This window comes from Peromyscus californicus, unplaced genomic scaffold (genome assembly GCF_007827085.1).
Source record: "Peromyscus californicus insignis strain IS unplaced genomic scaffold, ASM782708v3 Scaffold_16__1_contigs__length_79575227, whole genome shotgun sequence".
Lineage (NCBI taxonomy): Eukaryota > Metazoa > Chordata > Mammalia > Rodentia > Cricetidae > Peromyscus > Peromyscus californicus.
In genome coordinates this window covers 20768667-20781606 of record NW_026294458.1, presented here as the reverse complement: position 1 = coordinate 20781606, position 12940 = coordinate 20768667, and the positions used below count along the sequence as shown (strand labels likewise).

General features: G+C 44.9%; 1 protein-coding gene across 2 annotated transcripts in view; it reads left to right on the top strand.

Moving 5' to 3' along the window:
* Positions 1 to 12940, top strand: part of Cd86 (CD86 molecule) — a 62462-nt gene that overhangs the window by 24306 nt on the left and 25216 nt on the right. The gene's annotated exons all lie outside the window — the stretch shown is intronic.

Genomic DNA, 12940 nt, shown 5'->3' with positions numbered 1-12940 from the left:
CTCTGTTGAGTCTGCTGTTGCTGCTGAACACACTGTGGATGTGATTCGCAGAAGCTTCAAAGAAATCTATTTTTGAATATCAGTTCATTTATGCGTTGAGCCTATGTTTGCTGACTTCACAAAATGCCCTAGGTCCGGGGAGTATCAAAGGAATCTAGGGACGTTACAGTCCTGAATCTCCTAACAGGAAGGCAGTATTAACCACAGGGACACAGCCACTGGGTGACAAGGAGATGGTTCTTTCTGTGTGGCTGCTAACTGAAACTGTGTTTAGTGCTTTCAGTTGTTTTAGCATCCCTGCGTGGGGAGGAGAATTTGATTTCATGAATTTGACATGGATGGGAAGAGGGAAAAATCCTGAAAGGTAAACCACCAAAACACACCAGCGTCTTCAGTGGAGAAATCAAAAGTTCAGAGGCCAAGTGTTTCAAAATGAGGTGGAAGTGGGAGTCGGGGGCGGGGAGTCTCTGGGCCAGGGGATTGCAGCTGAGAACTCACATAAGCACCATGGAAATGGATTTGACATGGGCCAGCAGGAGAGGGGAAACTCCTGGGAAGTCTTCCAGAAGGCGGCAAGGGTTGGCCCTGCACCTTTCAGAGCCAGGCAGATATGAGTACCAGAGGAAGAGGGAGGAACAGCAGGACCACAGCTCGGGCACACCAGCTTTAATTAGACCGTTGCCCTCCTCTTTACTCTCTTGTGGGAAGTTATTTCTGAATGCTGGGCACTCTTAGAATCCGGCTGGGAAATAGACGCCATTTTGAACGCGAGTAGAGGAAGACAAAGTGTGCGTTCGGTACATTATATCTCCCTGTCAAGGTTTAGAGACCTGAACCATGCCAAGTGTCCCATTCATTCCTTGTCTGAGTTCCATGTCCCATCTAGAGAAATTAACTTGAACTTAATTCCTGATGGCTAAAAGCAGATTGGTTTTTTTCCTCTTCCGCATGGCACTTGCATTTTATGGGGGCTTTCAAAAACGGCCTTGCCCTAAGGAATGAGTAAGAGGAAATCCCAAGGACTGGATAATATCATGGTGCATAGCATTGGGAGAGGGGACTGTCCCATAGATTGTGCCCTGACAACATTGGTTTTTCTATTTGACCGTGGTTTTCATTCTGAGGCAAGGAGAAAGGGGCTCCCCTCGGCACCAGGATGGGCAGTTGCCTATGGTTCAGTCTTGCGGCTCTGATTCCTGGCAGGTGAAGTTCTTGAGTTGTCTGGGCACAGACCTAGGGAGGTAGCTGTCCTGAGTTCACCTTTGGGTACTTTTTGGTAAAAAGGGAAAACCGGTTTTGAAAATCCATTAATGCTTTGAAAAGGGGATAATCCCTGACTCAGAGAAGGCTGACTAGAGCTAAGGGAACTAGGCATCTGTCTTATACCAAAACTTAACTGTTAGGGGACAGGAAACGCTAAATGATATTGCCATGCTCCTTCCGGGCAAGGGAGGAGGAAGGAACCTACAATTTAGTAGCTTAGTTTTATGAGAGGTGAGTCCAAGTATCCTTTTATTATTTGTGAATCTGATAATGTTCTTAATGTGTGGACATACTCTGCTCCTGAATAAGTAATGGAAAGAACGATTAAAGAAAGGAAAAAAAACTACGTGAGGCGGTTCTCTACAAACAAGAGGCCAGAGGGGATTTTCTCCAAGGGGATACGAGACACCGAGCTGGACAGATGGTGCCACCTGAGCTAGAAGGAGGCATGGCTGAGGAGGGAGCTGGGAGGAAGTGCAGGCTCAGGCTGAGTGATGCATGTTCATGGCCAATTGTCTCCGTCTCCAGTCTCCGGTGCCCTCAAGACACCAGGAAGCATTTGAGTTCTCAGTGAGCATCCTGTACACTCAGCCCCTCCCTGTTACGCCCGCAGCCCCTACACTGCTACACTTCATTCAGTCCGTGAGCCTTTTCGTCTTGGCCTTCTCCGCCACTCTGATAGCATCCCTCTTTTCCCAGGCTGCTGATAGGCTGTTGTCTATAAGCTTTCACGCGTTGTTTCGTTATTGTTGTTGTTTTTTTCTTTCTCCTTTTTTACTTCCTTCCTATTTTCCTTCCTTCCTTCTTTTCTTCCTTCCTGAGCTATTAATCCCAAACTTCCAATTTCCTATTGAATCAGATACAAATTCCTTATCTGACTTCCCAGCCTTGTTAAGCTCTCCTGCACTATTCACAGAAATGAATTTCCCATTATTTTTCCAGTGTCTCCCTAAGTCTAGTCAGCTTTAAAACAAACAAACTTGCTATAAAGAATATGGTCATTCTTCCATGTCCAAATGTCCTTAAAATTATTCCAGGGGCTGAAAAGATTTATCGGGGGAGCTGGGGTTAAGAGTACTGTTTGCTCTTCTAGAGGACCCTGGTTCTATTCCCAGCACCAACATGGTGGCTCACAACTGCCTGTAACTGCAATTTCAGGCAATCTGATGACCTCTTCTGGCCTTTGAAGGTGCTGCATACATGGGCCGCACAGACATACATGCAGGCAAAACCCCAAATACATAAAATAGAAAGCAATTATTTTTTAAAAACCCAAGTAATTCTGTTTGTTTGTGTCACAGAACCTTATCAAAGCAATAGAGCATCAGATATGAATGTTCCCAAGACAAAGAAATGATGAAGATTAGTGGGGATAGTTACACTACTTACCCTGATCTGATCACTGTTTGTTGTTTAAATGTTTTAAAATATCACGTTGTGCCCTGAAGATATGTACAACCACTGTTAAAAGTGTAAGCCTGGGCTGGGGATGTAGCTCAATGAGAGTGTGCTGTACAAGTCCTGGGAGCCATGCCCAGCACCTGCAGAAACAACAATTTGAGAAAAAAAAATCTCAAAGACTATTATGCCAAGAAAAAAAAATACATTGAACACAGGGGTGTGAGTATGGTGTGTGTGTGTGTGTGTGTGTGTGTGTGTGTGTGTGTGTGTGTGTGTGATGTGTGTGCGTTCATGTGTGTGTGTGTATGTGTGTGGTGTGTGTGTGTGGTGTGTGTGTGTGTGGTGTGTATGTGTGTGCATGTCTGTGTATGTGTGGGGTGTGTGTGTGTGTGTGTGTGTGTGTGTGTGTGTGTGTGTGTGCGTGCATCAAGACTGTGTGTGATGCCCGGGCGGTGGTGGTGCACGCCTTTAATCCTAGCACTCGGGAGGCAGAGGCAGGCGGATCTCTGTGAGTTCGAGGCCAGCCTGGTCTCCAAAGCAAGTTCCAGGAAAGGCGCAAAGCTACAAAGAGAAACCCTGTCTTGAAAAACAAAAACAAAAAAGAAGACTGTGTGTGATGTTTAGCCAGGTGAAGTCATCAGCATTCAAGGGTAGCTTGCTAACAGCTGACCATGCTTCTTTAATTTACGTTAAGCAGATGGGTAGGATGCCTGGTGTGAGGACTGTTTCACAGAATGTCCTGGAAAGAGTTAGTTGGAAGCTTGCAAAGCCTTTCAAGGACAAAGCAGGTGGCAATGACATCCAGTTCTTGAAAATGAACAGTTGTTGGTGGGACAGGAGACCTACTCTCAGAGGAGGACTCCTGAACGATGCGGTGGCTCAGCCTGAAGCCTGCAGAAGTGTCAGTGTTGGTGGCCAGATCGTCCGCTAGGTAGGGTTTCACCTGCCGGAACAGAAATGGGCTCCAGCAGCCACTCACTTGCCTGGCTCTGAGACCAAGGCAGAGCCACCGCAGGCCCAGTTCTGACACCACCCCCTTTCTCCTGTCTTTTCTGGGCTATAGGAGGAGTGCTTGCTCTTGCCCAGGTCTCCTGGTGGATCACTGGTAGTCAGCTGTGGCCTCTCTCTCGTCAGGGACATCCTCAGAGGGCACTGTACTGCTCACTATGTTAAAATGGAAGGAAAGGACTCAGGTGGGATACAGGGAGATGGGATGCCAGGGACATCTTGTATTTTCTTTTTCCTGGGAATGTAATGAGAACCTTGGTTGTGGGTTTTAAAGTCACAGAGCTCAAGCACATAGTGATTGAAGAATCCCCTGGAAGAGTCTCTGCTGTATTAGTAGCCTATTTTTTGCTGGAGCTGTTCTGGTGATGGAGTGCACACACCTCAAAAGGAAGTCTAGACTTTGGTTGTGGCTGTTAAAAGTTCTTCACCCCCCCCCACCCCGGAGCTGAAACCTGCCCCCCTGTGACACCTGGCCACTGGCACTGCTAGTCTTTCAACAGCAGTGTGTCGGCCTTCCCACTGGAGGCCCTTCACTATTTGCCCTTGGCCGTCACGCATCTGCAGAACCTTGTCCTCTTCAGGTCCACTAACCCGGGCCTTTTAATTGTTCCTCATTTGATATCATCACAATAAGCCCCAGTGAATCGTGCTGCCTTTTCAGTAGATAAACTCTACTTCTGTCAGGGTCACTCAAGTGCAACCCTGGCCTCGCTGCACAAGATACCACAGTGATGTGGTCTGATTATCACAGATGACATCGATCGGATGCTAGTTAAGACAGGATTAATTCGGCTCAGGGTGTGGCTCAGTGGTGGGACACTTGACTAGCATGCCTCGGGCCCCGAGTGCCATCTCCATCCCCCTCTCCCTCCAACGAAAGGGACCTACTTAATGATGATGTATGTATTATATCACACTAACATTGTATAGTTTTTTTTTGTGTGTGTAAGGTATTTCTCTAGTGCCCACTATTCTGCTTACACAGTGGATAACCTAAAACCCAAGTTTAGATCTTTATGCTAACCCCTACAGGGCTCACTGTGTTCATGCCTCTCTTTTTAGGTTTCACGAATATTCAGTTGGCTGACTTTTGGTTAATTTTGTGTCATTTGCATATTTCAAAAGAATCATGATTTCTATTGCTTTTATTCATAGTTTTAACGAATATGTGAAAATAAAGCTGAAAAAGAAAAAGAGCCCTACAGTACCCAGAGTGCTGTTAGTATTTTGTCAACTTGATGCAAAGTAGGACATCTGGGAAGAGGTTCCCTCAGTTGAGAAAGTGGGTCCATCAAATTGGCCTGTAGGCAAGTTTCTTGACTAATTGTTGATGTGGGAGGGGCCCAGCCAACTGTGGGAGATGATGCTGAGAAGTAAGAAATGTGAGCTTGAGGAGCGAGCCAGGAAGCCGTGTCCTCCAAGCCCTCTACTTCAGGTTTTGCCTCTGGGTTCCTGTTTCTGCCCTTACTTCCCTCTGTGGTGGGCTGTGACTGTGACATGGAAGCCAAATAAACCCTTTCCTCCCCAGTTGCTTTTGCTCGTGGTCTTTCTCACAGCAATAGAAAGCACACTAAGACACCCAGAGAGATCTGAGCTAGTTAAGAATGAGTCAACTGTTGAATGAATGAATGAATAATAATTATCATCAATGAATAATCCTTTCTCATCCTCCACCTCAAGCCATCAACATACCCAATTTATTGTAGTCCTAACTATATCTTGATCAACCCACTTCTCTATTTTTTTTTAAGCATCCCAGACCCAAATTGCTGTAGATGTCTTTCTGTATGATGTGAAAATGTGTTGCTATGATTGATTGATAAAAAAAACACTGATTGGCCAGTAGCCAGGCAGGAAGTATAGTATAGGCGGGATAAACAGAGAAGAGAATTCTGGGAAGTGGAAGGCTGAGTCAGCAGACGCTGCCAGCTGTGGCTGTGAAAAGCAAGGTGTAAAATACTGGTCAGCCACGAGCCATGTGACAACTTATAGATTAATAGAAATGGGTTAATTTAAGATGTAGGAACTAGATAGCAAGAAGCCTGAGCCATTAGGCCAAACAGTTTAAATAATGTAAGTGTCTGTGTGTTTATTTGGGTCTGAGTGGCTGTGGGCCCCAGTCAAGACTAGAGATAACTCCAGCTACACCAAATAGCTACCATTTTAACTTAAACAATAATATCGACCAACGTTGTAGGCTTCTTGCCTCTCTCAGGCTCCTCTGCTGTCCATTTGTTATACCAAAAAAAAAAAAAATCTTTTTTAGTATAAAATTTTGCTTATGTCACTCTGGTGTAGTCTCTTTAGGGGTGGACATTTCTGTCAAGATGAAGAACAAAATCTTTAACTGGCCTGTGAAGCGAGTGTGTTCTGTCTGGTCCATGCTGAGCTTTTCGGCCTTGTCTCCCACCTGCCTGCACTTGAACCACACGGACGTTCTAGACTCTTTTCTCAAGGGTCTCGCTGCCTCAGTGCCTTTGTGCATGATATTGCTTTTGTTCAGAATCCTTTCTCTCTTCCCACCCCCACCCAACTCTCCGCCTAATTAGTGAATCTGGGTCTGTTGTCTTTATACGTACTACGTACTACATTATAAACTTTTCCCAGAGGCACAGCTGAAAACAGCGACCACTTTACTCCTATAGTTATGGGGGCCAGGAATTAGGCCTCAGGGGGTTCTCCACAGTATCAGTGCATTCATTTGACAGAAGTAAACGGAGGGCATTTTAGTCATCTATCTGGTAGCTTGGCAGATCCGACCGGAAGGCTGCACTCTGCTAGGACAGTTGACCCAAACTTAGACATGGGCTCTCTGCCACTGCAGTGTCAGGATAATGGAGCATCTTACATGGTGGGCTCAGATCCTTAGAAAATACCTTCTTAAAAGGACATGTAGGAGTTTCAAGGCTTTTCCTGACCTAGTTTCAGAAGCCCCGACACATTTTTTTATACCGAGTTCTAATAGTCAAAGCAAGTCCATTGCGAGCCAGCCTTGGAGGCAGGAGGAGTGATTAGACGCCACGTCTTTGTGTGAGAATATCTGAGGACAGGTGACCATATTGAGTCCACCACACCATCCTTCACATCTCAGTTTAAACGAGTTTCATGGAAAGTTTCTCAAGCACCAGGAACCTCTCTTCTGTAGCACTTGTCATAGTAAAAATTTTGTAAATATTTATTTATGTTCAGTTGATAATTATCTTGCTCCTTCCCCAAACTGCAGGAAGGAGAGCCATTTCTGACTTCACCCACCACTCAGCCCCCAGCACTGAGCACAGTGTGAGGCTCAATGAATATTTGTTGAAACACATGAATGCTTTAACAAGCACCTGAATCTTGATGGCAGTGATTCCATACTGCTCTCAAAACATGTCACTGTGCCAGAGCCTTGTTAAGAATGAAAGCACATGACCTCCAGCAATGTCCATTCTTCATAGTTCAGAAACTTCATATCAAAGACCATGCTAGCTGCTGTAAGCATGTGACTTCAGCTTTTGGGACTCTCTGAAGCACCTCAGGACATGATGTCCCACTAGAGGCCGACAGAGGCTCCAGCAATGGGCGGCCTCGGGATCTGTGTCCTTCAGGCAGCAGGTGGACCCGCCCAGCAGTCGGCTTGTCCAGCCATAAGCGTACATGGTCATAGAACAGTGGCTGGGCCCTGGTGCACTTGAACTATCAGACCTGGTCCTTCCTGCAGTGGTTGTGGCATCTGCTTCTGTTTGGAGCAAGAATGCTGCACACTCTGGAGAAGCTAAATGCAGCCACGCTCTGCAATGGTTTTCAGCTTGCCTTATTCGTGGACACTCTGTCTTCCTTTCCAATGTTATATGAGGGACCCAGACCTGCACATCTTTACATCTCCCCAAACCTTTACAAGCACTCTAATGATGAAGATATTCTGTAAATATTTGCCCGAAGGACTGTGGGAATGAACAACCTTGCGGAGACAATAGCCCATGTACCCGCATTTCCCTAGTACCCCCAGTTACCACTATGTTCAAGACAACGTCTTTTCCATTTCTCCCAGGGAACCCTTCTCCTACTTCCTCTTTCCCACGAGTGGAGTCCTCTGTGTCAACCTCATCTCCTCTCTTCTGCCTCAACTAGACTCATACACTCCTTCAGACATGAGGAGGTCTGGTTTTTTTTTTTTTTTTTTACCTCTCCCTTTTCTGCCCATCTCCTCTTTTCCCCCAGAATCCCTGCGGTGTGCCTGTGTTCAGCCCACTGCCTGTGAGGGGCAGAGCACAGTACTGCTCACTGCCTGGCAGAGGGGATGCTCAAGCAGAGTCTATGCAATGATTGGTCTATTAAGACAAAACCCCCATGATGCAAATGGATGCTTTGACCCCATCCTACCCCATCCCAGGATTTCCCCAAGAGTCACATAGTGGTTTTAGGATATGTTCTGGGAGTGTGATGCCTCCTCTCACCCCACCAGATTCAGAATTGTTTTTTGCTTGCTACCTATGCACTACTGAATCTGACTGGCACTTTTAAAGGAGCCAAGCTGTGTTCAAGAAAAGTCAGTCAAGTTGGATCGGTTTAAATCTCAATTCTGCTGTTACTGAGTACATGGCCTTGAACCATGTATCTTCAGGCCCTGAAACTGGTTCTCTATCTGTATTATGGGGGTGAACAATGTCACCTCGCCATGAAACACAGCAGGGTAATGAGTCATTCACCTGGCCACTGTTACTTCCGTTTTGTGAGGGCACAGGTACGCAAAGCCAGTGACAATGGCGCTCTGGTTTCTAGAATGTCACTCTTCTTATGTGAACGCTATTGCTTTTTAGGTTCATCACCAGCTCACCCACCTCTCAGACCTTATTCTTATTCTGCTTCTAGAGACAGAAATCTGTCAGAGAACCCCCCCCCAAAAAAATTCTTAGGTTCTTTCCTTTCCCACTGCCACTGCCGAGCGCTCCCTCGGAAAGTAAGACTTTCCATTTCTTACGCCACCTGGTAAAAGTCTTAACTGTGTTTGAAGTTGGGGGGGGCGGTTCAGTTCTGGGGAAGTGACATTTCTGCTCTTCTGAGCCAATGAGAGTAGAGGAACTGGCTTCCTAACCTAGGCACACACACACACACACACACACACACACACACACACATACACACACACACACACATTCTCACACACTCTTTCTAAAAGGAAGGTTGTGTCAGTGTTTTAGAAATGGACACTGGAGCCGGGCAGTGGTGGCACACGCCTTTAATCCCAGCACTCGGGAGGCAGAGCCAGGCGGATCTCTGTGAGTTCGAGGCCAGCCTGGGCTACCAAGTGAGTCCCAGGAAAGGCGCAAAGCTACACAGAGAAACCCTGTCTCGAAAAACCAAAAAAAAAAAAAAAAAAAGAAATGGACACTGGAGATGTCTGTAGCATTTGCCAAGCTGGTGTGAAGTCTCCACGTGAGCATTAGGGATGCATCCCTGAAGAACCATGGCTGCCTGTTAGGCCAGGGTATGAGGAGAGAGAAGATTGCTGTCCTGGAGCCCCTAAAGGGCTTTTGCTGGCATGGGGGCGGGGCTTATCATAGGTAGTTTCAGAGGATAAAGCCAGTACTGAGCTGGGTGTGGTTGTGCAAGTCTATAATCCCAGTACTTGGGAGACTGAGGCAGGAGGATCCTGAGTTTGAGGCAACCCTGAGCCATAGAGCAAGACCCTGTCTCAAATCCCCACCCTGCAAAAAAACAAAACAAAACAAAAACAAAAACCACTCACAAAACTGGTTATCAATGCAAGGAAGTGCAGGAGGCTGCTGCTTCTGCTCAGGGAAAGAAAAGGCTTCCAAATGGAGAAATTTGCATCAGTGTGGACTTCCTGGATAGGGCCAGAGCTTCACCCCACCCAGTGAGTTACAGGGACTATTTGTTCAAGATTTCCCAAAGCCATAATGCAGTGGTTCTCAACCTTCCTAACGCTGTGACACTTTAATACAGTTCCTCATGTTGTGATGCCCCTCAACCATAAAATTATTTTTGTTGCTACTTCATAACTGTAATTTTGCTACTGTTAAGAATCATAATATAAATACCTGATATTTTCAATGATCTTAGGTGACCCCATGAAAGAGTCATTTGACCCCCAAAGGGGTTGCGACCCACAAATTGAGAACCACTGCCGTAATGGTTTTATGCAATGATTTGAGTTAAACTAATCTGTTTCGTTTATAAAAAAGCATAATTTGATTTTGTGTCCCTGTTTGTTCGACATGTCGGGTGGGGAAAACTTCTTTGAGTAGGTTAAACGTACCGATTTTTCAGGTCCTAAAACAGACTCTTGTATTTAGGTAAGAATTCAGACCTAAAGAGGCCCCAGCCTTCAGAGCTGTGCTAAGTAGGATGCTGAGTGACTTAGAGTGAAAAGATGGAAAAGCGTTCCCAGGCTCCGCCCTCGTGCCATGACAGCCTGAGTTCAACAGACAATGCTAAACCTGTTCCCCATGCTGGGTTGCCTCGCCCAGCCTTGATACAAAGGGAGGAGCTTAGACCTGCCTCAACTTAGTACGCCATGCTTTGTTGACACCCATGGGAGGCCAGCCGCTTTCTGAACAGAAACAGAGAAGAGTGGATGGGGGAGGGGCAGATGGGAGTGAGAGAGAAGGAGAGAAGAAAGTTACTGGACACCAGACATTGGTTCATACATCGAACATCTAATATTTTAGCAACTGAACTTACTTGTAACATTATCACAAACTGCTAGCTTTCTATATATGTAATATATATATATATATATATATATATATATATATATATATATGTAAAAAAGCTCCTACAGTTCAACAAAAGAAAGCCAGACTCAAAACAGGGCAAATATTAATAATAATAATAATAATAATAATAATAATAATAATGTGTGACGAGTACATGGAATAAGAAATGTGAAAGTCTTAGTCATTTGACAAGATACTCAGATTCTTGAGAAAATTGTGTTTTGAAATGACAGTGGAAATCACCTCACAGCCATAAGGATGGCTTAGACTTTGAAAACCAAGTCAGAAAAGTGTTGGCAAGGATGTGGAGAAATCAGCCACTGTGTGCCTTCGATGGGAATGTAAAGAACTACTGGTGTACAGCGGTTCCTCGGGGAGTTTAAAATAGAAGTTCCATATGACCTCCTCTTCCACTTCTCGGTTTGCGTCTGAAGAAGTGAGAGCAGAAAACGGGGGAGAAGTTTGTATGGCCACGTTCACAGCAGCGTCCTTCACGGTACTCAGAAGGTGAACGTGGTTCAAGCGGCCACCTGCAGATGAGCAGATAAGCTAGGCGCAGGGTGAGCATCTTTAGAAGATGGAGACTCTGGCAGGTGCAACAGTACAGATGGGCCCTGATGGAGGGGCCCCTACGGCACCGCGCTAAGTGAAGCAAATCCTCCACAGAGGCTAAATAGTGTAAGATTCCAGTCACTCTAAAGAAGTCAGATCCATGGAGGCAGAAGGTGCTCTTTGAGAGGGTGACAGATGGGACAATCACTGTTTACTGACTCCAGAGTTTCCATCTTGCAAAATGAAAAGACTTCAGAAGATAATGGTGTTGGTGATTACACAATGTGAGTCTATTACATGCCACTGCACATTTGGAAATGATCAGTCTAGTCAATTTTGTGTGTATTTTTTACCACAACTAAACGTAATTTTTAAAAAAATTACAATGAGAGGCTCAATTAGTGAAACACTTGCCTGGCATGCACAAGGCCCTGGGTTCAATTCCAAGCACTGTCAAAAATGTATGATATGTCATTTTAACCTTTAAATGATACAGATCAGAAATTAGAAAACATACAAAAAAGTATGAGAAAATAAGCAGTCACCTGTTGATGGAAGTTTTAGTGTATAATGGGGAAGACAATCATTCTGTATTTGTGAAAGCTAAAATTGCATTACCCTTCAACCCTTGGTCAAGTAATTCTGCTTCTGGGAAACAGCCAGCTCCTACAGGTATGAGATACTTTGGGTTTTTCATTACAATAAAAGATCGGGAACAACTTAAGTATCAGTCAAATGGCTATTTGTATCAAGTAGACTACAGTAGAATAATATGCAACTATTAATATGAGGGTGCTAATTAATACAGCTATAAAATTATCCCCCATTTGGTAGTGCAAGTGAAACACCATGTACTGAGTACTATTATTTGTGTTTTAAAATGAAATAAGAATACATATGGATCTGTGTTGTTATTATTATTTTTGTGTGTGTCTAAAATAAACCTAAGCAAAGGCAAGAAACTGGTAACAGGTAATATTGGTCATTCCAGGCACATCTTTGGAAGAAAGTTAGATGGCCAGGGACCAGAGCTGAGAGAGAGAGAGACTTACTTTCTACCGTTTGTCGCCGTGATAGCTAATAACGGCTGACGACTTGACAGGATCTAGAGTCCCCTAGGAGACATGTCTGAGTATGTCTGTGAGTGAGTATTCTGACTGGGCTAATTAAAGTAGGGCACCCCATCTTAAATGTAGGCTGTACCATTCCATGGGCTGGAGTCTTGGACTGAATAGGGAGGACAAGGCAGCATGAATACCAGCCTCTCTCGGCTTCCTGACAGAGGGTCCAATGTGACCAGGGGCCTCAAGCTCGCACCCCCATGCCCTCCCTGCTATGATGGACTGTGCCCCAAAACTGTGGGCTTTTTATCAGATTTGTTGTTGTACAACAAGAGAATTAACTAAATACATCACCTCTACTTAAAAAAAAAAAAAAAAAAAAAGACAAGGTCTCACTATGGACCCCTATTGGCCTAAAACTCACCATTTAGACCACCCTGGCCTAGGGCTTGCTGAGATAGGTGGATATCTACTTCCGACTCCCAAGTGCTGGGATTAAATGCATGGATTACCGTGTCCAAGAATCATCTTTACTTTTTTTATTGAGATAAATATTTATTAGGTGTGCAATAGTCATTTATAAATAAATTTTACATGATATTTTCCACATAAATAACAGTTCAAGTTTTTGCATATTGTCTTTGAGATGGCTCATGTGACATATGAATTTTAAGTTCATAAGAAAGGAAGTAATTTCTATGCCATTTTTTTCTTCACTGTGGGAAGTTCTGTGCCTTAATTTTCTTTTCTTTTCTCTTTTTTTTCATTTTTCTTTATTAAGAAATCTTCTACTCACTCCACATGTTATCCACAGACCTCCCTCTCCTCCCTCCTCCTACCCCTCAGCCCTCTTTCCCAAGCCACCCCGCATCCCCACGTCCCCCAAATCGAGGTCTCCCGTGGGGAGTCAGCAGAGCCCAGTACACTGAGCCTAGG